This window comes from Brachyhypopomus gauderio, chromosome 21, assembly GCF_052324685.1.
Source record: "Brachyhypopomus gauderio isolate BG-103 chromosome 21, BGAUD_0.2, whole genome shotgun sequence".
Taxonomy (NCBI): Eukaryota; Metazoa; Chordata; class Actinopteri; order Gymnotiformes; family Hypopomidae; genus Brachyhypopomus; species Brachyhypopomus gauderio.
In genome coordinates this window covers 10,492,830-10,516,431 of record NC_135231.1, presented here as the reverse complement: position 1 = coordinate 10,516,431, position 23,602 = coordinate 10,492,830, and the positions used below count along the sequence as shown (strand labels likewise).

The 23,602-nt window shown below is 42.4% G+C and overlaps 1 long non-coding RNA gene across 3 annotated transcripts; it reads left to right on the top strand.

The window, feature by feature from the left end:
* The first annotated feature begins 495 nt into the window (after window positions 1-495).
* Window positions 496-11,700, top strand: LOC143484959 (uncharacterized). 3 transcript variants are annotated; one of them, XR_013122753.1, is made up of 4 exons: window positions 496-4,113; window positions 7,403-7,490; window positions 7,740-7,810; window positions 8,822-11,700. It is a non-coding gene; the product is annotated as an uncharacterized LOC143484959 (long non-coding RNA). The 3 variants fall into 3 exon arrangements; XR_013122754.1 differs by lacking the exon at window positions 496-4,113 and having other exon boundaries at window positions 5,360-7,490; window positions 8,822-8,933; window positions 9,462-11,700; XR_013122752.1 differs by lacking the exon at window positions 496-4,113 and having other exon boundaries at window positions 5,360-7,490.
* The last annotated feature ends 11,902 nt before the right edge of the window (window positions 11,701-23,602 follow it).

The following is a 23,602-nucleotide window of genomic DNA, read 5'->3' as shown; positions in this document are numbered from 1 at the left end:
CCTAAAGCCCACCACCACAAGTTCACAGCTCTCACACTTCCTATAACGAAGAGCTGTCTTTGTCACAGAGGGGATTTATAAACCAGACAATAACTGCGAACGGCTCCTCACGCCTCTTTCATGTTTGGCTTCCTGGCCTGCTTAAGGTTTGCCAATCAGTTTTGTCACTGAGAAAAGATCAATGGGCCACAGCCAGTCTTTTGTTTTGTACTAATTATTCTTCACACCATTGCTAAAGTGACCATAGCTAACAGGCCTGAACCTGGTGGGGGGGGCGTCATTTCTGTCACCCTCCCACCCCCCCCCCCCCCCCCCTCTTTGCTCACTCACGCAAGCAAAGCTGTTGTATTATTCCAGCTATAATTACAGAGCTCACAAGGCCACTGCTGTCCTGTCATTCTTCAGACCATTCTTCTCACACGTTTCTTGGCTGTTTAACATACTGGCTCAGTTCGAACTCCGCCTAGGAGATATTTTCACCTCTAACCTTCCATTTGCTTCAAATTACCTTTCAGTTTATCTCTTTCATGATTCACTTCTCTACCTCCTGCCACCACGGGGCTTTCAAACATTTTTTTCTGTTTCTTTTTCACTTACATATTTTTCAACAGTGAATGGAAATTTTTCACATTGCTCCACACTGGAAAGATTTAGTATATCAACATATTTAGTATATCATCATTTATTAAACTACTAAGACTAAATATGTGTTGTGGTAGGTTGCTATAATTTATTAACCCACTTCTGTCCAAGGCCCCAGCTGTGTGTCCAAACCCACAGTGCTCATTCATCAGTCTGGTAGCTCCACTCCCTTCATTAAATTCAGTTCAGTACTGAAACATTTACAGTAGTCACTGAATAATGCAAGATTAGCAAAATAATAAGACTGGTTTTTGTATTCTTTAAGCTCAACCTTTCATACCATTAAGCATTCTGCATAAAACCTGAATTCCTACCTGAATTTCCTTCAGGAAATGCATGTCTAATAAATGACTGTTCCAAATGATTATTTTAAAATCTTTCAAACATTTTCTTTCTTTTCATTTGACTTGCCTTTGTTATTTTTTTCTTCATCGCCGCTTCAGTGTGATATTAGAGCGCGGTACAAAGGCACAGAGCCGAACACAGTTCCATTCTGGTGCTCAGAGCCTGCCATCGCTAGGTTTAATCCTGCTGCAGTGGTCTTGCACAGTGAGTCTGCAGTGGTAATGCGGTCCACGCCATTACTGTCCTGCACCAGGGCGTCTCACTGCTGCCCTGAACCCCTGTTAGGAAGCTTTCATTTCAGTTAGCATACAGCTGCCTCCTTCTTAATGTGCTCTACAAACAGCTCCGTTGTTGGCGTCCAACACGTTTACTTTATGACTATATAAAGTAATCTTTGCAAACAAAATTCACATCCCAGTGCAACAAGATTTGCAGAGAGATATTGCAGTCCTGGCAATGTTAGGGACACTATACCAGAAGGAAGGAAAATACAGAAGGCAGATCACATCACAGTCGGGGAGGCGATGTCACGACATGCAAAGTCACGAATTACAACTTCTATCTTTTCTTGTTTTTGTTATGGTGTTGTTTTTTTGTTTTAAGCTATGCCATTTTTTCTCTTGTAGTTCATTATTTTATTTTTTTATGTTACTGTAGGAACGGTTCATCACCCTGACTTGGTGACTTGGTGTTAGGACAGAGAGGTTAAAGACACCGTGTCTATTAACGAGCAAGACGAAATAACAAGCTTCATTAAAAGACAAAAACAGGGATGCCACAGCAACTCGCTGTCCAAAATAATTCACATATATACGCTAGTTCTTCACAGGCCTGAGGCTGCCATCATTACATACACACCTCGATGACCCGTGTGACTATTGGCTGAGATTAAACCAATAGGTAATGCAGATAATGTCACTACGTCTTTTCGAACATTGCAGGCAAAAAAAAAAAAGAAAAAAAATGTTCTTCACTAAAATATCTGTTATGGTTTTTCCGTGCCGTTGTTATGGTATTTCAGGAGATATTACTGAGCACTGCGTTTTCGTTATTCCAGCACCCTTGCTTGGTGAGCGGTGTCACACCGTCAATATTATGTCATCCTGACATACCGAAAAACTGCTGAGCTGTAAAGTGCAATGTGATAACATGCTGTGTCATTTCACCCCACGCAGTGTCATGACACATCGTAACGGGAGTCTGTATCGCTTCATGTCCATGTTCGTTGGACACACCAATCGTGTGACAGCTCACACTTGTTTGCACAAGTATTTATAAATGTTTATGCGTCTTTATGTCAGTTGTCATGAAGGCCTTATGTAGCAGCTCCCTTCTGTAAAGCGTTAGCAGAATCTTTTATTATGCCTCACTTCCTACACAGCATGCCTTCCCGCAGAAAGAAATATGAAGACGTCTGAGTCTCAGGACGTCTGCTTAAGGAACCACAGATCTTATAAAGTATAATCAGATAAGAGTTCCTTAATATGATTTTCACAGGATACCTTGAAGAAAGTGGACAAAGAAATAGACTAAGGTATAACTCACTGAACGTCATCTCCACCCTGTACAGACATCACTCAACCAAGCTCACACACTCGTGTTTAACACAGATGTATGATTTCCAACAGACCAAGTTAACAATCACGTTCTTAGCACAATGTAACAGTTGTAAAGACAAAGCAGGGGTATCGTGCTCTGTTCAAGTGCCCGAGACAACAGCGGGAAAGAAAGCGACTCCTCATTAAGAGGAGACTCATCTTTCTCAATTGCTTTGAACTGTTTTGGCATAAAACCAGTTACAACGCATACAGGAACTCACACCAAGGAGAACGTTTAGCCCATCCTCCGGTCACCGCACGCACTGGAGTAACTACAGGTGAGGGGGCCACAGGGTTTTTTGTCATCCATTTGCACCAGTCAGGTCATTACCTTAAATAAAGGCAATTCCAGAGTCCGGAATCACTCCCATCACTACACCTCCTGTCACGCACTTAAAGAGATGAACACAACGTACAGGCGCCCCAGTGAAACTCATCTCAAAGCAAGACTCGCTCTAATAGAAGGCTGGGCAGTCTGGTGTCCCAGTGTCTCCAAGGACACACACTGATATTGTTCTACAACACCAGGCAAAAGGTGATTTCCTCTGTAAGAAAGGGGACATCGTGTTTTGAGCCTCACTGCACTGACAGTGTTGAGGTTTAAAATACCCAAGCCCAACATGCCCAGTAGGCTGATTAACTCTAATAACTCTAATAACTCTCATAACTCTCATAGACTGGCTGGTGGGAGACTAACCCAACAGGCTCTGGTGTCCGCCCCATTGGAGCTGAAAGCAGGTCGTGTAAGACTTCCTATCAGATAAACTATCGCTGTCTGAGAGGCAACCTGTGAGCCAGGCACAACCACACCAGATCTCCACATCCTCCCTAAAGACATTTTTATTAGGCTTATCACTACTTAACTTTCTCCCCTAAAACTCCTTTGAGTCAGGACAAATTTATCCACTAGTGCAGTTTCTTTTTGAAAATGTGAATATTTCATCTACATTCAAACCCATAGCTACAGTAGCCTTGAATACACATTTCTGAAATAATTAGTTCAGAGCTGTTCTTTTAAGAACCAAGTCATCTATAAAATGTTTACTTTTACTCTAGCGAAATGTACTGACATATTTATTAATTTCCTGCTACCCTCTAAAATATTGAAGACACCCCTCAGACTCTAGCTCACACGCAAATATAATGACGGCTTCAACGTCATCTTACTCAAAGCTCTGCTCAATAGCAAGGCAGCAACATACAACTTGTGCTTAACCCGGCCACATGTACTACAAAATGAAGTCACCCACTTTTCTTTGGGCCACTAAAAGATCACACACACCCATTCAAACGCAGGCGAATGCTTAGCCTCTTCCTCCACAAGTGGTAGAACCATGGAAAGAGGAAACCATGGAAACCATGTTCCACTAACATCCCAATCTACTGATGCCGACAGAGGAGGAGCTGCAGAAGCTAACAGGCGGAGGATTAGATGGAGGATCAGGAGATCAAGCCTCACGACTCTGCCTCGGGGCCATCTTCAAACTCCGTCTACTCTCCCATTCCTCACGCTCGCTGTCCTGCTCAGGTTTCTATCGTTTGAATGTCTCAATCTATATTATTCCTCCTTCAAATTGCTTTTCTTTCTAAGCCTGAGCCTCATATTTAGATCCTAATTTAGCTGCGACTAGCTGCACCTGTTTCTTCTGCAACGCTAATGCCTTCCGTTTGAATTCACCAGATGTGCTGGCAACAGAAGTCAGTGCCTGTTCAGGATTACCACGCCCCTCTGCCTTGGACACAAACGCTCCCTTCTCCACTGAAGAAACTTTTACAGCTTAAAAGATGTCTCCTTAAGTGGCTTATCACTACTCGTAGGAGTATGTGCGTAATGTGCAGCAGTCTGCAACAGCTGCTCGGATCTGGGACCTTATCCAAGGGATCTGGTACCTTATCTAAGGGATCTGGTACCTTATCTAAGGGATCTGGTACCTTATCTAAGGGATCGTTCAAAGATCCATCTGTTGCAGTAGCCATTTCTTCTTGTTACCCTCCGAAAGGCAGACTATAACCATTTAACTGTTAACTCACATTATAACATGACGAAGACCTCATCCTTAAGGCAGGAAGAGCATCAACACAGTGTTCTCCACGCTTCATTGCTCACTGCTGTAGCTTATGCCCACAGCAAATATAACTTAAGCCACGCAAAGAGTTACAAATCACACACCTGCAAGCTAGCCCAGCTTCACCAATCAAAGTAATCTTAGTACCCACTGGTACTGAAGCTTTATCACAGTACCTACCAGGGCCGGAGTGGGACACTTTTTCAGCCCGGGAGTTTTATGACCAAATCCGGCCCAAAATTATTTTTCCCTCCCAATCGGCCCAAACTAGAGATTAACATGAACCGGCCCATCGGGAATCCTCCCGAATCTCCCGATTAGCCACTCCGGCTTTGGTACCTACTGGTACTAAAGCTTAATCATAGTACCTAGTGGTACTGAAGCTTTATCACAGTACCTACTGGTACTGAAGCTTAATCATAGTACCTACTGGTACTGAAGTTTAATCATAGTATCTACTGGTATTGAAGCTTTATCATAGTACCTTGTGGTACTGAAGCTTCATCATAGTACCTACTGGTACTGAAGCTTTATCATAGTACTTAGTGGTACTGAAGCTTAATCATAGTACCTACTGGTACTGAAGCTTAATCATAGTACCTAGTGGTACTGAAGCTTTATCATGGTACCTACTGGTACTGAAGCTTAATCATAGTACCTAGTGGTACTGAAGCTTTATCATGGTACCTACTGGTACTGAAGCTTCATCACAGTACCTACTGGTACTGAACCTTTATCATAGTACCTAGTGGTACTGAAGCTTTATCACAGCACCTACTGGTGCTGAAGCTTAATCATAGTACCTACTGGTATTGAAGCTTTATCATAGTACCTTGTGGTACTGAAGCTTCATCATAGTACATAATGGTACTGAGGCTTACAGTACCTACAAGTATTGGAGCTTAGTAACAGTAGGTCATAACCAGACAGTCTGATTTTCCACCTCCCTCTCCTTTGTCTGGCAAGTCTGGACACCTCTTGGTCTGGACATCTCTTGGTCTGGACACCTCTTGGTCTGAACATCTCTTGGTCTGAACATCTCTTGATCTGAACACCTCTTGGTCTGAACATCTCTTGGTCTGAACACCTCTTGGTCTGAACACCTCTTGGTCTGAACATCTCTTAATCTGAACACCTCTTGGTCTGAATATCTCTTGGTCTGAACACCTCTTGGTCTGGACACCTCTTCAGTCCCACCAGGATTTCGCGGGCCTTTTTTGTGATTGTTGCGGGCTAAAATGTTTGATGTTGCGGGTGTTTTTCAAAAAAATAGCGATGGAAGTTGCGGTGTGTTTTTGCTTTTTTGTGAGTACATTACAATAGGGAGTAAATGTTGTATGGTTTCCTCTATTTAGTAGTCCATTTTAATTATCTATTTACCTATTTATTCAGGCTTGGCAACTTTTCAAGATCGCTTGGAGTGAGATTTGAACCTGGAGGGGGTGGCGAACATTAATTGTTGACGGGGGGGCGGGGTTAGCGAACATAAGTTGTTACCGGGCGGCCTGTAAAATGGACACAAATTAAGTATTATATCGAGATCGATCGCCAGTGGTTGGCGCCAGAGCGAACTAGTAACTCATAGATATGGATCAGAGATAAATAAACTTTATCTCTGACTTTAAACTTTATCTCAGTTTAAAGTTTAAACTTATAAACTTTATCTCAGACCCTCGCCGCTTGCGTGTGCTGCAGTGACTTCGCGGGCTACCGTTGCATTGTGGGGAATGTAGTGTTTATGCGTGCAAAACACCATCGGGCGGCTGTGGCCTGCGGGCCGGTTCTAATAGTAATTAAATATCATCCAGGGGGCCATAGATAATCAATTCGCGGGTCGGATCTGGACAGTTTATCCCCGCTTTCATGTAGTGTACCGGGATACTGCTTTTCCCGATCTTTTTGCCGTTATTTTCGTCGCTCATGCTGCTTTCAGTCTGCTCCTCTTGAACGTATATACGGAAGTAAGGCGGGAGTTTGTCGACGTCACATCAAGACGACATCAGTGATTGGTCAAATTTGCGGGAAAGTTGCGGTGATTGGCTGAAGTTGCAACACGGCCCTGAATTCGCGGGGTTTGCTTGAAGTTGCGTTGAAGTTGCAAATCGCAACATCGCAACTTTCTGGAGGGTCTGCCTCTTGGTCTGAACATCTCTTGGTCTGAACATCTCTTGGTCTAAACACCTCTTGGTCTGAACATCTCTTGGTCTGAACATCTCTTGGTCTGAACACCTCTTGGTCTGGACACCTGTTGGTCTGGACACCTGTTGGTCTGAACATCTCTTGGTCTGAACATCTCTTGGTCTGAACACCTCTTGGTCTGGACATCTCTTGGTCTGAACACCTCTTGGTCTGAACACCTCTTGGTCTGAACACCTCTTGGTCTGAACACCTCTTGGTCTGAACATCTCTTGGTCTGAACATCTCTTGGTCTGAACACCTCTTGGTCTGAACATCTCTTGGTCTGAACACCTCTTGGTCTGAACATCTCTTGGTCTGAACATCTCTTGGTCTGAACACCTCTTGGTCTGAACACCTCTTGGTCTGGACATCTCTTGATCTGAACATCTCTTGGTCTGAACACCTCTTGGTCTGGAGACCTCTTGGTCGTCCCTCTGGAATGCCCTGTGAATTGTTTTCCAATGCTCAACATTATTTATAACATTTCACTGGGTCATATACGTGTCAAAACAAAACAGTGTATTTCATTGGTTTAACAGATCACCTCACACCTCACCTGCTGTCTTACCACAGAAACTCCACATCCTCTAAGTGCTTGATGGCGAGGACGTTTGCAACGGTGTGAAAATATCAAGAAGGAAAAAAGGTTTTCGGCTCTAAGGTGTCAGCACATCTTTTCCTTTCAAAGATTATAAGAAATGGATTTCATACGCTCTCTAAACTATGCCAGACTTAAACATGTTTGGTGAGTTGCAGGTGCCATGTTTGGTGAGTTAAACATTATTAATATACATTATAATATAAGATATAAAATATATATTATATCGATTTATTCAGATCTGCTGGATGGGTTATGGTTTGAATTTTGTGTTGTAGTGTCACACCATGTCTCCATATGTCTTCCTTTAAGGGATTACTGGGGAGGTGTCCACGCTATCACACTGAAGAGGCCGTGCTAATCACATCACTCAGCCTGAACAGGTACTGCGATCAACCTGGCAACACTTTCAACACCACAGCACACAGCACGTGCCACATATAAAACACACAGTGTGTACAGCAACACATCTGTAATCAATCAAAATCAAAATACCAGGAGCACCGCCCACTGTGATTGTGGAGGGCAGCATCTCACCATTCTGACTACTGGTGTGTAACCACCATATTTACAGGTGCATTATGGGTATAGTTGTAGTTAAATCACAATGCACCAATGTGTCTGTGCAATCTAATAAGTCCAAACGCAAATGCAGGGAGGAATAAGCAGGAGGACAGACTGGTTTAGGATCAAACTGGCACACACAATAAACTAAAAAACACAAATAATGTAGACAGGTTTTTCTTACCATGACCTCACATGGTCCCAGTCAGTTTACTGCCGTTTAGAAGAGGTGAAACGCTGTAACTACTCCCGAGTGTTGTGATCAGTTCTGGCAGTGTGGTAACACAGCAGCGTTATTAAATCATCACAACAACCTCCAAAGAATGAATACAAATGGAGTACAATCAGGCAGAAAACTGTAAACAGATTAGCGTAGCTAGCAGCGTAGCTAGCAGTATGGAAAATCCAGCTACAATGCAACACAGCATGGTGTCACTCCACATTCACTATGCCTTTGCACACCTAGCTAAATGAACTAATTAAACCTAGCTAGTCTTCAGAGGTTTATCGGGCTTACAGTGATTATTTAACTGAAGATCAAGATTGAGAATATGTACCGCAGAGACAATATGTCCACCTTGAATTACCTAAAAAGGAAAAACTGGAAAAATAGCAACCACTGATGTTATGAGTGGATTTACGATGATCAAGTAGTGGTCAGGAGCACTCTCAGGAGCTCGACTTGTTTAGTCTGAACGTCTGTCGTAAATGTCCTAACCCAGGCTGTTACACTTAGATTTTATTCATCGTGAAACATCGGCCCTCGGTTCGCCGTTCACACGATCACCTGTAAACGAATGAGCTTGCTGTGGTTCATTTGCTGGTAACAGGAAGGAGACTCTAGACCCCTCGAGCTGGGCCATGAAGACGACTGCGTTCGGCTCTCCTGCGTCCTGGAACAAACATTCTACCCTGATCGTAGAAGTGACGAAAATCCATCAGGTCAAATCTGCATACTTAAGATCACTTTTCTTCACACCCCCTCTACCTTTAGAATGTCAGTTTGCCGTTTTAAATAATAATCCTTTCAAATAAGGAGTCATGCCAGCAGTGACATAGTGGCTCATCATGTGAAATTCAATAAAATAATCTACATAAAGTGACTCTCGGTGTCTCTGATGCACATCTACTGTTGGAGATTACTCTGATGTTATTCTGATCAGTAGAAATGACCTTGGTGTATTTCCAAACATCACTATTCACAGTCTCAGAATGGAGGCCCACTGAGGTACAGGAGTCAGGCAGAAATCTGAAAGGAGGTTTTTGGCAATGTATCCCATTAAGATTTATGTAATAACTCAGATAATTATGTAATAACTCAGGTAATTGAACATGATTCACCGGGTACTGCAGATTCCATCAGATCTTGCAAACGCTTACAGACAGATGTGTTTTTGTAGCTTAGCTTGGTAAGCAGTAGTGCAAGAGTCAGGGTCGAAGGTCACAGGTTTGTTGTTTTACTTGCAGCAGGTTCTGCAACCGAACATCTAAGGACATCAGCTGCTCGGCGGACAGGGCGGTGTCCCAGTGGGCCAGAGCGGTGTCCCAGTTGGCCAGGGCAGTGTCACAGTGGTCCAGGTCTGTCCCAGTGGGCCAGGTCTGTCTCTACATCAGGAGGTAAAAGCGAAAAACACAGGGAAGCTGTGAAGCATGCTTCTTCATGCCTAACTCTATGGGACGCCTGGCAGTGCCAGGTGGACGCTGTCCCCACCTGTCCTCACCTGACCCCATCACCCTCTTCTTTGCCAACCACAGAGTGGTGATGGCCCATTATACAGCCTTTTCTTTCTGTGAGGAGGTAACTATGGTGGAGTCCGAGGAGTATGATTGATTATAGGCTATGAAAAAGCAGCACTGAAGCAAAAAAATAATAATGTGTAAAAAAGACACACAATCATGTATCTCCAGTTTAGCCATCTTGGAGAGAAGGGACCAGCTAGGATCACAGGCATCATGGAAGTGGAGAGTGGAGAAGGAGGTGCTTCTCCACCTGCTCCTGCTGATGTAGCTACATGTTCTTCAAGATGGCTGATGCTTCCTGTGCTGAAGGTCTCTCTGCTGCAGCATCTCGAGTGCACTGAGTTCTTTTGTAATCAAGATGACGTGCATAACGTGTACACACGCCACTTTATTACAGACATGTGGCCAACACACCGACACAGAACACTGCACGTAAACACGAGGAGGTCCAAGACAAACAGCTCAGCGGGCCTAGCAAACACACAGGAACAAACATGCCCAACGAGGTTTCAACATCCAGGCAGGGAGGAGGCACTGTAATGAACAGCATGTGTTGGCACTCGGGGGCTGTGGAGTAGAGGTCTGTAGACACCGGATGGGTTTTTAAATCCCACTTCCACCCAAAGGGTCATGCAGAAAGGTATTTTATACATGAGATGTTTTTTTTTTTGTTTGTTTAGCTGAAGAACAGTAATAACGTCCTATGTTATATGTTAAATGCAACATAGACCAAGCCAAGCCATCACCTCCGCAACGTCTCCACCTTATGTGTATGGTCAAGTATTCATTGTGTGTGTGTGTGTGTGTCTGCCATGCCCCTTTGTTTTGTTTTGTGTGTGTGTGTGTGTGTGTGTGTGTGAGTGTGTGTGTGTGTGTGTGTGTGTGTGTGTGTGTGTGTGTGTGAGTGTGTGTGTGTGTGAGTGAGTGTGTGTGTGTGTGTGTGTGTCTGCCATGCCCCTTTGTTTTGTGTGTGTGTGTGTGTGTGTGTGTGTGTGTGTGTGTGTGTGAGTGTGTGTGTGTGTGTGTGTGAGTGAGTGAGTGTGTGTGTGTGTGTGTGTGTGTGTGTGTGTGTGTGTGTGTGTGTCTGCCATGCCCCTTTGTTTTGTGTGTGTGTGTGTGTGTGTGTGTGTGTGTGTGTGTGGGTGTGTGTGTGTGTGTGTCCCTATGGGCTTCTCCTTTTCCCTGTGCCAACCCAACGTTACACCTATTAATGTTAAAGGAACAGACTGCACAACAAATGAACGATTTCCAGCGTATCCAGGGGTGGGTGATACATCGTGATCGATCTCGACAACATGCATGATCTGCTGTCCACGTGAAGCACGACGTCCACCTTCTGATGTTCCTCAGCCACACATAAAACGTCAGCAGCCAACGAGAACGTGAAACCACACTATGTTCACAAATCAACAGAATGATTGCCAACCAGGTGCCTGTGCTGATTTGCAAATAACATCACGCGTCTCCAGGATCGGATCTCCTCCGTGCATGATGTATTGGAAAAACACTTCCAGGTGAGTTAGGAGATTGATGGATGAGGAAATGGCGACACAAAAACGACTCCACGTGAACAGTGTGGCGGTGGTTCATCCGTGCACATCATTGTTATCAACGTTATCTGCGTTTCTCTGGGTTATACGACAGATCTGTTTAACCACCTTACAGGAAGGACAGAACGGAGCAGACAGAGAGAATTCTACTCAGTCCATCCCCCACTCATTCGTAACTCACGCCGTCAGGAAACATAAACATTTATCACTGACTGACACATTAGAGCTTCCGAAAAATAGGTTAAAAGGAACAAACTATGATAAGAGGTGACTGAGGAGGACACATTATATGTAGTTAAGCTTATTATGTAGTTAAGCGCGGCATGATCTGATCTGTCCTGCTGCAGGTATTGTGAATGACTGCACGCGTAAAGCAGGAGTGGGGAGCTGTTGACATTTTACGACACCTTTTTACATCTTGCAGCTATGTTTTTTACCTGTTCCATGTACTTGAAAACGTAGTTATTGTGGTAAATGTCTTTATTGTAATATTGCGCTTTAAATGGTGCAAATATAAAAGTCCGCAGGCCAGTTCCAAACAGAGAATCTCTGTATTTCCAAAGTGGTGCATTCTGAAATGTTTAACATGATAAAAGCTTAAAATTGATTAACATAATAATCCAAGAACACATATAAGTGCTCGTGATCCTTTTGGTATTACTTATATGTGAGAATAATTTAGTGTTTCTATATCGTTGTTTTAGTACTTTGTGTCATGTTAAGCTGTTTCCATATAAGATGTTGCTAGGTCAACGTTTTCGAATATTAAAGAGCTTTAAGCTTTTTTACCCATGTTTAATCACATTATGTCTCTTCCAACGTTGTGAAAAAGACTTCAGTGCAGATCCTGAATCTTGACTGGGTATTTTTGTGATTTTCTGGGAAGGCTCATTACTATCTACTGCCATGTGATTGTTATAGCTAATGTTTCTCCCTTGCTGAACCTCACCCTTATATAGGCCAATGCATTATGGACACCGAGGTCAGCTTACATGTTGTCGTGGTCACCTAGGGCAACTCACATTTTATTTAACCGGAATATTAAAGTTTGTTCATTGCATATTGTAAAACTCTTCGCACATTCATCTTTATTATAAGAATCTGTCACAGCTTATCAGGGTTAGCAAATATGCTGTATGCCCCATGCTAATCACGTTATTTCCCTCCCCGCTGAGGAGACTAGCACGACGAGACCATAGCAGGACAAAGGCAACGGATCAGTCCCGCACCGCAAGCTGTCGCACAGGATCCCACGGGAATCCTGAAATAGTGCGGGTCTCTGGTGCGGAGAGGTCTGGACCCGCTACCTGGGACAGACCCGCCACGTACTCACGGTGTTTCTTATTTTAGCTCTCATTCTGTTGTTTTCTTTTAGAGCTGATGGAATAAAATCTCTCTGCGTAGCACAAAATACTTGATTTGAACTGGGAGAGAAGGTCCAGGTGTCGGCTGCAGGTGAGAGAGAGGGGGTCTACAGTAGCACTCACCTGTGTAGGCTGCTCAAAGTGGGCTGATGGATGGGCCCGATGATCCACTCTAATACGGCCCAGACGGGCACATCACCGCTAAGCTTTCACCACTGCCGTCACAGTGAATGACTTGAATGACTACAATTTTTTATTCTTTTTACCACCAGCAATGAAAAAGGGGAACATATTGTAAAATACTGGAGCAGAGTGTTATATTAAACAACTGGCATTTTTTCAGTAAGAAAACAGCAGAAACATAATCAAACGCAGCTCAAAACCGGCCAGACTGCATCATCAGTCCTGTCCGAGATAGTCTGGACATGGTCCGAATATTTAAATTCTGTCAGTTTCTAAAAATAATCAAAACACTTAATTGCACAGACTGTAAAATACCAGCCTGACATCACCTCAACTAATCCATGTTCAACACTAGCATGAGCATGAGAAAGTGTTAGTTATTACAATGTGTAATAACAACATGATATTACATTATTACATAGAATTATAATATGTAAATATAAAGTGTCATTACAATGTGTCATTACAAATTATTTAATTATTACATTAAATTACAAGTTATTACAATGTAATTATATTTTTGTTTTACAATTTAAAAGTTATTCAAATGATGATATAATGTCATTATTTTTAATATCATTATCAGTACCCTTGTTTTATGTCATTCTACAAGATCCAATCTAATTACCTGGGATGGATTTTCTACTCTGAGTAAAACCAACCCAAAGATGCAAATTAGACTATACATTTGGTCTGATTATAGACTTGGACAACAGGACACAATTAACATAAAAGATTTAGGTTTCCTGGGTCTTTAGAACTGACACCAGTGGTACTGTTGGGTTCTGAAGGTGTCACTATTCTCCATTCAAAGGTATGTGTTTCAGAAATGGGTTTAACGTTACATTTAAAAATTGCATTTTAAATGACAATGAAAACACTGTGATAGGAGCAATATTGCAGTGGTGTATAAATTATTATCCATGCTGTCTCTCCCATGGGGGACTGGGGTCTAATTCCACTAAGTGCTCCACAATACAGTAATGACGCCTCACGTGTTGAACTGGAGAGGCTGTGAAACGATTCGAAACAAAAGTAGAATATGAAGATGACACTGACCATACACACAGACCTGCAGCACTTTACTGGTTTACACCAAAGTCAGAAACAGCAAAACCAGCCAGGCAGGCTGAATGGCCCAAGAACATGATGTAGATTAGACCGACTGGACATGTAGTTGTGTGTATTTCTGTCTGTGTGTCATGTGTGTTCAGTGGACTGTGGGTAGGTGAGAGAAGCCAAATAAAAAAAATGTCAACAACTCGCAATGAAACGGATGACAAAACATGTCAAATGCAACATTTTTATTCCTGTTTATAGACAGGAAATATCATTTTATTAAGCATTTCTATGCAAAATCTCTGAATGTGATGGAAAGGAGAGTCCAGCAGCAAAATAAATGTTTTTTTTTTTAAACCATTTCATTTCATTGAAAAACAGCGCATGCAAAACGTTGATGCAAACACGGCAACGGCACAAACCTCACGTGTGTGTGTGTGTGTGTGTGTGTGTGTGTGTGTGTGTGTGTGTGTGTGTGTGTGTGTGTGTGAGTGCAGCGGTGACATCCATCATGGAAGAGGGGCTTGTAAGTACAATTTTTAAGCAATTGGGAACTTACTTCAACTCTGGACATATACTAATCTAAATGGTTAGCAAATGCATTTACCCAAAATGAAGCTTTTGGGGACTTTGGGGTTCATTTTAATATGGTTACTAGAGGACCAAAAACAGACAGACAGAGAATGAAGTGGTGATTATAGCCACATGGGGAATTTCACTAACATTGTCTAACATTGTAATATTTCAGTGACATTGTATTATGAATTTATTAACCAATCACTAATACTCACTAGATCACCGTACCACGTTACACACATCCTTACACTCTGGTTTCACCCTGACGTAATAGCATCAACGTATGATGCAGCATCTTGTAAACAAACTGGTAGGCGAATCTTCGAGGCAAACATCTTATAGACCAACTGGTGGACAAACCTGGCAGGTCATTAGCTCACACCAGCAGCATGTCTCTTCAAAATATGTCCACAGGACACACACTTGTATTTAACACACACACACACACACACACACACACACACACACACACACACACACACACACACACACACACACACACACACACACACACACACACACACACACCACAGAAGACTTAAACTCCAACCACAGAAGACTTAAACTCCATGGGTCTCATACAAGAAATGCAAGAACAACAGATTTCTGCATAAATCAATTGTAAAACTCTAGATGTAAATCCTTGCATTGAGGAAACATTTTGTGGCCTCCAAATATTTCTCCATGAGAACAAATATTGCGTGCACATGTTCCAGGTTGTAAAATGTTGAAGTACTCCATCTTATAACACTACACTTTGATCAAAGTAATTAATAACCAGATGTGTAATTGAAATTCAATAAGCAAACGTAAACTAAATAAGCCTTCACTTACCTTACTGCAGCCTGGTATGCAGCATAACATATTTTAGTCTATAACTAGCATATGTATTTATGTCCTAATGAAAATTACTTGCTGAAATCGTTTGATTGGCATACTAACAATCAGTCCCTTTTTAATATGAACACACGCAGAGTCGGCAATAGCCATAGATAACAATGACCGGTCTTGTGTTATTGTTGGATTTAGCTGTTAAAGCTTTCCACAGAGACTCCGTCTTTAGAGACTGCATTTATTAGCTGAAAGTGATGATGGTTGGTCACTCATTTTCAATATCCTGTACCAATAATTTGCATTATTACAACATTTTAGCCAGCTACAGATGCCATGCCATTTCTGTACCTGTGTGGGTGTTGTCCGTGCTTGACTCCTTGGCAACAGCAGCAATTAAGTGGGAGCTTAGCAACAGGTTGGTGACATCACTGCCATGGATGCACCCTTTGATTTTCCAGGGTTTCTAGACAGCATTACCTGCCGTATGCCTCTCTGTGTCAGGGCTCCCCAGGGCGCACAACACCCACTGGAGGAAAAACAAAACTTCTTCACCATCGCAAACTCCTCAAGTACCATCGGAGCGTACCGCCGTACACATATTCACACCAACGCTTTACAAAATGATGCCTCTGCATACATGAAGATGAAACACTATCATGTAGTCGGTGTGTGACCATGGGAACTGCAGTACACCTGGTGGAGGTTCACAGGAGAGTCATGTATTCTAGGTAATGGATCATCTAAGAAATAAATAAGAATTACACACCCACATTTAAAGATTGATTTTGGTATGAGCAAATAAATTGACTTCTTGAAAAGAATGCACTCAAATAGATTTTGTTTTAACGGTTGTAATAGTTTTTTCCCATCAAAGTAATTCGTTCACTTACAATTAACAGTCACTTTTTCAGTGATGACAAAATGTTTGTTTGTATGAACTTGGAAAAATGGCAACTTACATTTCTAGCTTAGCAGCCTCTTCATCTAGAGTCTCATCCAGCTGTGTGTCACTGACCCCGCCATCAAATACTTGTGATGAAGAGAATTCACCAACAACATTAGCACAGCATTCGTCTGCAGTACAGAAACTTCACGGAGGCCCTCTAATCATTTGAAAGTCTGTGTCCTGATACATTTCCTACAGTTCTGTTGCAAAATGTGCTCATTTGAGTGTACGTTATTCAGTTAAATTTCTGCATCAGGGTTTGTTTGCATCCGTAGAAATGCTTGTAGCGGCCGACTGATGATGTCAGCTTCACTGTATGGGGGTCAGCTGTAATTCCTGGACATAGCTCCTGGTCATAAGCTTTAAGTTTAAGAGCCATGTGAATCCAGCAAAAATGTTTTCTTGAAATTATTCTAATGAATTCACACATTGTTATGTCAAATATTTTGCTTTATGTTGTACATGCTCTAAGGTCAGTGTCTGCATGTGCAAAACTACATTTATTTCAGTGGTGTTTCCTACCTAGCTACCTAAAAATAAATCACAGGCCTGGAAACTCTTTAACCACAACATCATAATGTTAAGGCTTAAATGTTAAAGGCTGTTATGAGAGAATTGTGCACCATTTTTTAATCAACCTTTATGCAATAACCAGATTTAAACCTACACTAATAGGGAAGTTTCATTCATGTGTGCTCAACACAACCATTCCACAAAAATGTACAGATGTGTTCAGCCTGTTGGACCTCGCAATCCACATCTCAGCATCTTCACCTCCAATACTCCAGAAGGTCCTGGAGCAGCCTTACCACCACTGCTGGACATCTCAACAGCTTCTTTCCACAGGCAGCCAGTCAATTTAACACACCAATGCCATCCAACACCCATCTGGATCAGTCAACAGTCCATCAGCACCAAGATGAACGAGAGAGCTTACGTGATTACGCACCTTTCTTGCACACCAGTGCACACCTGCACCTCAAATCTGAGAACTATCCTGGGAACTCTTATGCCTTTAGAGACAAGACAGAATGCTGCTACACTTAAATGAACAAAATACACGTTTTGTTTTAATTAAACATGCTAGCGAGTTAACCCACGTAGCTAGGTATTTCATCACCGTTTGTGAACCACTAACAGTTTTGCTTTGCCCTCCACAAAACTTAAATAGGTCACGTTGAGCACGTGGAAAAAGGCCTTACAGCAATTTTGTCACTCTCTCTAACTGCTTTGAGTGCCTCGCTTCTCCCCGATTTATCTTAACAAGAACACCTTTGCAAAAGGCCCTGCAGACTGAAGGTCTGTACAGTCTTTAGTGCTATTCTCAAATATTAATATGTTAGCTTTTGCTCACTTGGGTAATTCCTACCAAAAGCACCTTATACTTAGACAGGTGGCCTCACAGTTGTTGAACAGCTAGGTATGGTAAAGTGCTTCCCCTGATGGAGAGATTAGCTATATAAAGCAGCATTGCTTATATTAAGGGTATATATTAACCTCGACGATCATATCACTACCTGTATTTCTGACATATAGAGTTGATTGTAATGGACTATGATTAAACTGAACAGCATCAGTCACACTTACACTGGTCCAGTCTGGAAATGTCTTTTTTATTGCACAGTTTGATTTGACTTGTGAATGAACTTTGTTCATATTGTCCCTACGTTATTATTATTATTGTCACAGCGCGGGGGAGGGGCAGCCAAGTGGGCGGAGCAACAGACAACGTTTATTACCACGAGACAACAACAGAGGGCAAAACACGAAGGTTTAAATACACACACATTAATGAGGGGAAACGAGAGACAGGTGAAACAGAAGGCAGTCTAACAAGGGGGAGTGGCTACAACAACAACAACAACAACAAAACAACACACATCAAAGACCGTACCAAGGGGTGGGGGGTGTTGGGCTGTACCATTAAAGACATTTGTTAAATATGTTTTGATTCATATTAAAGTAAATTAAAGCACTTATAGTGTCGAGGAGGTGTTATACATAGTGTTTTTCATTTGTTTTGTTTTGTACATCTGAATATGCCATTTTGTTGTAGTTGTTGTTGTTGTTTTGTGTTAGGTCTCTAAGAAAATACTTAAATCATCAAAATTGCTCTCTCATATAGGCTATGAGTGCAAACATTAAGAAAAAACACTTGGCCAGGAAAATCAGTAATATTTTAGCAAATGATTCAGTGGTGTGCTTCATTAGCGCTAATGGGGCCAGTGACAGAGATGCCACTTACACTCTGTGTCATTACTGTTTTAACATGATCTCTTTGCCTTTCCCACACAGAGGAATCCTTGAAACCATTTGAAAGATCATTTTATTATGCCAAGAGGCGTATAACAGCATATAATGTAAGCATAAATAAGAGCACTAAAATATTCAATAATTCTAAATCTAACCTTTGGTTTGCTGCATTTAAATTACATGGCTAGCAACTCGATTTGTTCATGACATTTGGCATATTGTCATTAATTTGTGCCTCCTAACACACTTTGCTCATATCTCTCATCTCCCATTTCTCTTCTGCTCTGCTTCTGACACATAATGTCTTCAACACTAAAGAAACTACAAATAGCTATTTTTGCAGTATGATTCCATGTCCAAGCATAAATCACACATTATTTAGTACAATTCTTATACAATTTACAGTTAATACTATTCAATATGACTACATACAGCAAGCAATTATTAAATTATTAAAGTTATTAAATTATTAAATTAATCTGATCTTAAAGCTATTGCAAGAAAAGCACACAGTTGAAATTGTGGTATGATTTTTTTTTTTTCTTTCATATGAACCCACTGTTTCATATCTTACCAATAGTGACACATATTCCAAGTTTAACTCTCATGGGCTAACAAAGTAATTTCTTTTCTAGAAAGAAAAGGTATCAATTTAGAATAACTGTTCATTTTTCAGACTCATTTATTCATTGAACGTGTTCAGGTATAGACAACAGGTCACCTGTAGCTGTGTAGATGTCGTGTAGGCGGTTGTCAGCTCCTGACCAGCCCTGATGCGTGGTGGGTGTTTTTGTGTGGTAGACCACTCAGGTCTGACACTCACACGGACCTGAAGAATTCTACAGCCCTGTTACATCCTCGTCCGGACACCTGATGCAGTCAAGTCTCCGAGCTTCTGTACTGACTTCTAGAGGTGCGACAGGTCTTAGAATTCAGGCGTCAAAGAGTCAGTGCTTTTCATGTCATATGTCATGTGGGCTGATGGAGATTCAGTTGGGCGTACTACAAGACACATCCGAGAACTCAGCGAGCTTTATCGAGCATTGTTGTGCTGACAGCTCGGGGCTTAGTCCGCCCAGGTAATGATCTACGGTCTGGTCCACATACGACATGGGCAGCAGAAAGGTGAACCAGTTTAATGATAGGGTCGCTATACTCGTGTGACATGTTTGCTTGACTCCTTTTTTGGCTCACCTGACTGTTTACCTGGCCTGATTTCTCCACGTGGAGATCCTTCCTATATGACTGCGGCTTGGCCCGTAAGGATTCCTTTTGCGATGTTTTTTGGCACTGTTTTTATCAGAGAAGCATGGCTAAAACATACTTATACCCCCAGGTCTAAGAGTGCTTCATACGCTATAATAGATAATGAGAGGATAGCACGAGGTTGAAATACAAGTGTCTCTACTCCTGGGGACATTGTGTGGAAATACAAGTGTCTCTCTACTCCTGGGGACATTGTGTTGAAATACAAGTGTCCCACTACTCCTGAGGACATTGTCTTCCTTCCCATATTCTTTTTTCAGTGCGGTGGAGTTGGCTCCATGAACACAACCCTCAGAGAGCAGGTCCAAGCCCCAAATGTCTGGTTCATTTACAATTGTGGTCGGGCGGTGCTAGCCTAACAACTGTGTGAGAGTTCATGTGGGAGACGTGCGAGGCAGGAGTTTCTAAACAAGAGCGTCTTATCTGTCACCGTCTCCAGTCGGTCTCTCTGTTCCTGCTTACCTTTTGTTTTCATACTGATGGGCTGGAGGCCTAGAGCAGCTGGTGTGATTAGCGGATAGCAGCCACCAACAATTAGGCCTGCCCCGCCTCTGGGGGGTGGGGGGATGGGGGGGGGGGGGGCACCGGAGCACCGGAGAGTCTCCAGGTCAGGGCTGTGATTGCTGGTCTTTGTGAACGCTATTTGTGAGAATACCACAGCACATCGGGTGTAGCCGGAGTTACAGGCAGCATAAAACTATAAGTATAAAGATGTTTCGATTTTATTTAATTGAGTTTTGTTTGTTTCTTTTTGCTGTTAAGTTTGTTAGAGTAGCAGTTTCTTCAACATCAGCACTGTGGTGGTATCCGTCCTGGTTTCTGACGGGGCGTCACTATACCCCGTGTTATGGGAAACATCTCCACGCCCCGCTGCAATCATTTTGCCAATGAGCATCAATACAAAAGCATTCATGCGTCATGTGTGATCCTGGTTTGGGGAATAGATCTACACAAAACAAACATCAGCACCACACAAATGGGCTGCGGGGTAGCAGGAGAATCTGCCCTGTGGTAGTATTAAAGCAAGTCATCCACACAGAAGACAATATGATGATAATGCTTACGTTTGTAGGCTAGCCATACATCACCATTTCATCTGTCATACAGGAATTAGCTGCTTAAGATGGCACTACTAACTAGATCACACAAGCTTTGTAAAACGTGAAATATATCCAATAAATTGCTCGTTTTATAAGCTTGTAGTATCTGGCAACCTGCCTATGCAAAACAAATAATGTAATTCACATGAAGCCTCATATCGCAAAGGGATTTTCACATGGCCACGTGGGACAACATTACTAAAATGAATTGAAAATGATTATAGGAGTGAGAGAGCACTCACTATGAGAGTGAGCAGGGGTGAGAGAGCACTCACTATAAGAGTGAGCAGGGTACAGGGGTGAGAGCACTCACTAGAAGAGTGAGCAGGGAACTGGGTTGAGAGCACTCACTATAAGAGTGAGCAGGGAACTGGGGTGAGAGCACTCACTATAAGAGTGAGCAGGAACAGGAGTGAGGAGTGCAGATTCAATGGAGCACCAGAACAGAAAGGTGTGTGCCTGAAAAACACCTAAACGTTTTGTTGTGTAATAACAACAAAATATGCTAAAATAACAATTCTATAACACATTGCTACATCAAGTAGGTTCCCAGGTAGTCTAGAAATGCCCTGGTACCCCAAATAGTCTTGAAATGCCCCGGTACCCCAGATAATCTAGAAATGCCCCGGTACCCCAGGTAGTCTAGAAATGCCCCGGTACCCCAGATAGTCTAGAAATGCCCCGGCACCCCAGGAAGTCTAGAAATGCCCCAGCACCCCAGGTAGTCTAGAAATGCTCTGGTATCCCAAATAGTCTTGAAATGCCCCGGTACCCCAGATAATCTAGAAATGCCCCGGTACCCCAGATAGTCTAGAAATGCCCCGGCACCCCAGGTAGTCTAGAAATGCCCCGGTACCCCAGATAGTCTAGAAATGCCCCGGCACCCCAGGAAGTCTAGAAATGCTCCAGAACCCCAGGTAGTCTAGAAATGCCCTGGTACCCCAGGTAGTCTAGAAATGCCCTGGTACCCCAGGTAGTCTAGAAATGCCCCAGCACCCCAGGTAGTCTAGAAATGCCCTGGTACCCCAGGTAGACTAGAAATGCCCCGGTACCCCAGGTAGACTAGAAATGCCCCGGTACCCCAGGTAGTCTAGAAATGCCCCAGCACCCCAGGTAGTCTAGAAATGCCCCGGTACCCCAGGTAGACTAGAAAAGCTGCTTCTTTTTGCCCTGCTTTCACTCCTCCTCTAACATTTTCTTTGCTTTTTTATAGCTCTGTTGGTAAGAAATATGATTTCGAACACATTCTGGTCTTGTTAACTGCAGGCTCTGAAGAAGTGTTGAAAAATGAATTGTTATTTTTTCCTATAAATACTAGCAGATGCTGTCGCAGAAATATACATATGTTGCTATGGTAATTAAAATCAAACACCATTTTCTCTAACGTAGCATAGTTTAATCTCATTCTTGCATTTAGCCATTACGTTCTATATGTAATAGCCTTCATTTTTTAAGTTACTTCTCTCTAAAATAAACAAACATAAACAAACACAGAAACCTCCAGTGAATTGTCTAAAGATGTCTACCAGTCGGTTTATGATCAAGAAGTGCAGAACTTTTTCAGTCTAGCTTAATTAAAGATTTAATGTTTGACAAATATAGTAAATTGTAAAATCAAGCTTGAAGAACTAAAATGTTTCCATGGTCTTGTTTGCTTATGTGTTCATGTTAAACACGAGTGCCTAAATCCTGAGGGTATTGTAGGTTCTTTAAAGAAATCTGCTCTTGCCAGGTGTTGCAATACTTTGTCATGGACTTCTTCCTCAGACATGACAGAGCCGTAATGACCCTGTTTTTATAACAAGCTCTGCCAGTTGGCTAAGGGACTGTGGGGAGAAAACTAGAAATTCAGAGTGTTGGCCCTCTCTGGGTCTCTCTACAGGAGATGGGGAGTGATGTGACTGTACAGTAGAACGTAATTGCATGTGCTTGTGTGTGCTTGTGTGTGCCATGGAAGTGATTACCCTCAGGCTGCACTGTGTGCCACATAAACGCCTGTAAATGCAAGAACGGTGAGTCTAGGGGGAGTTATTGACATATATGTGTAAAGCACTATGAATTCATTAGACCTCCATTAGCACCGTAGACACAAAACTCTAGAAAAACTGACAGCAACTCTGAATAAAAGGGAGAAATATATATATAAAATCTTAACAACAACAACAACATTAATATTAATGAAATATCAACAATAATAAGCACAATGAAGTGTAATTTTATATTTAAATTTCTGTCTCTCCCTCCCAGTGGACGTTCATGTCTGTCTCCTTCACACTTCAGCAGTCCTGAGAGTTTGAGGGTGCGGTGGAGTATTTTTACTAGAAACATCTACACTCTTCTGGACTGAGACTGATGAGACACACAGGACAATTGTCCCTGTGCTTTGTTGGCATCTATGTGTGTACACACACCAATTACTAGTGAACCTCCTGACATACCAAAAGCCGCTGGGCAGTGTGTGGACTTTAATGTTGTGTATCTGCCCCTGATTCCGATTATATCGATACCTCAAAATCACAGAAGCACCTCCCCAAAGCTACTGAATAGTCCTGTATTCCAGTCCTTGTGGTGTGGGTGTGGGGCATTAGGGGCATTAGGGGTATTAAGCCCCTTCACCTCACAGGTGTGGCCACACCAGCCGGAGCTGAGGAGGAGGGAGAGGGGGAAATAGGAGAGATAATGAGGAAAACTAATCGGATTGATCAAATTTCCTTTTACTAATGAAAGGAAAGTGTGTCTT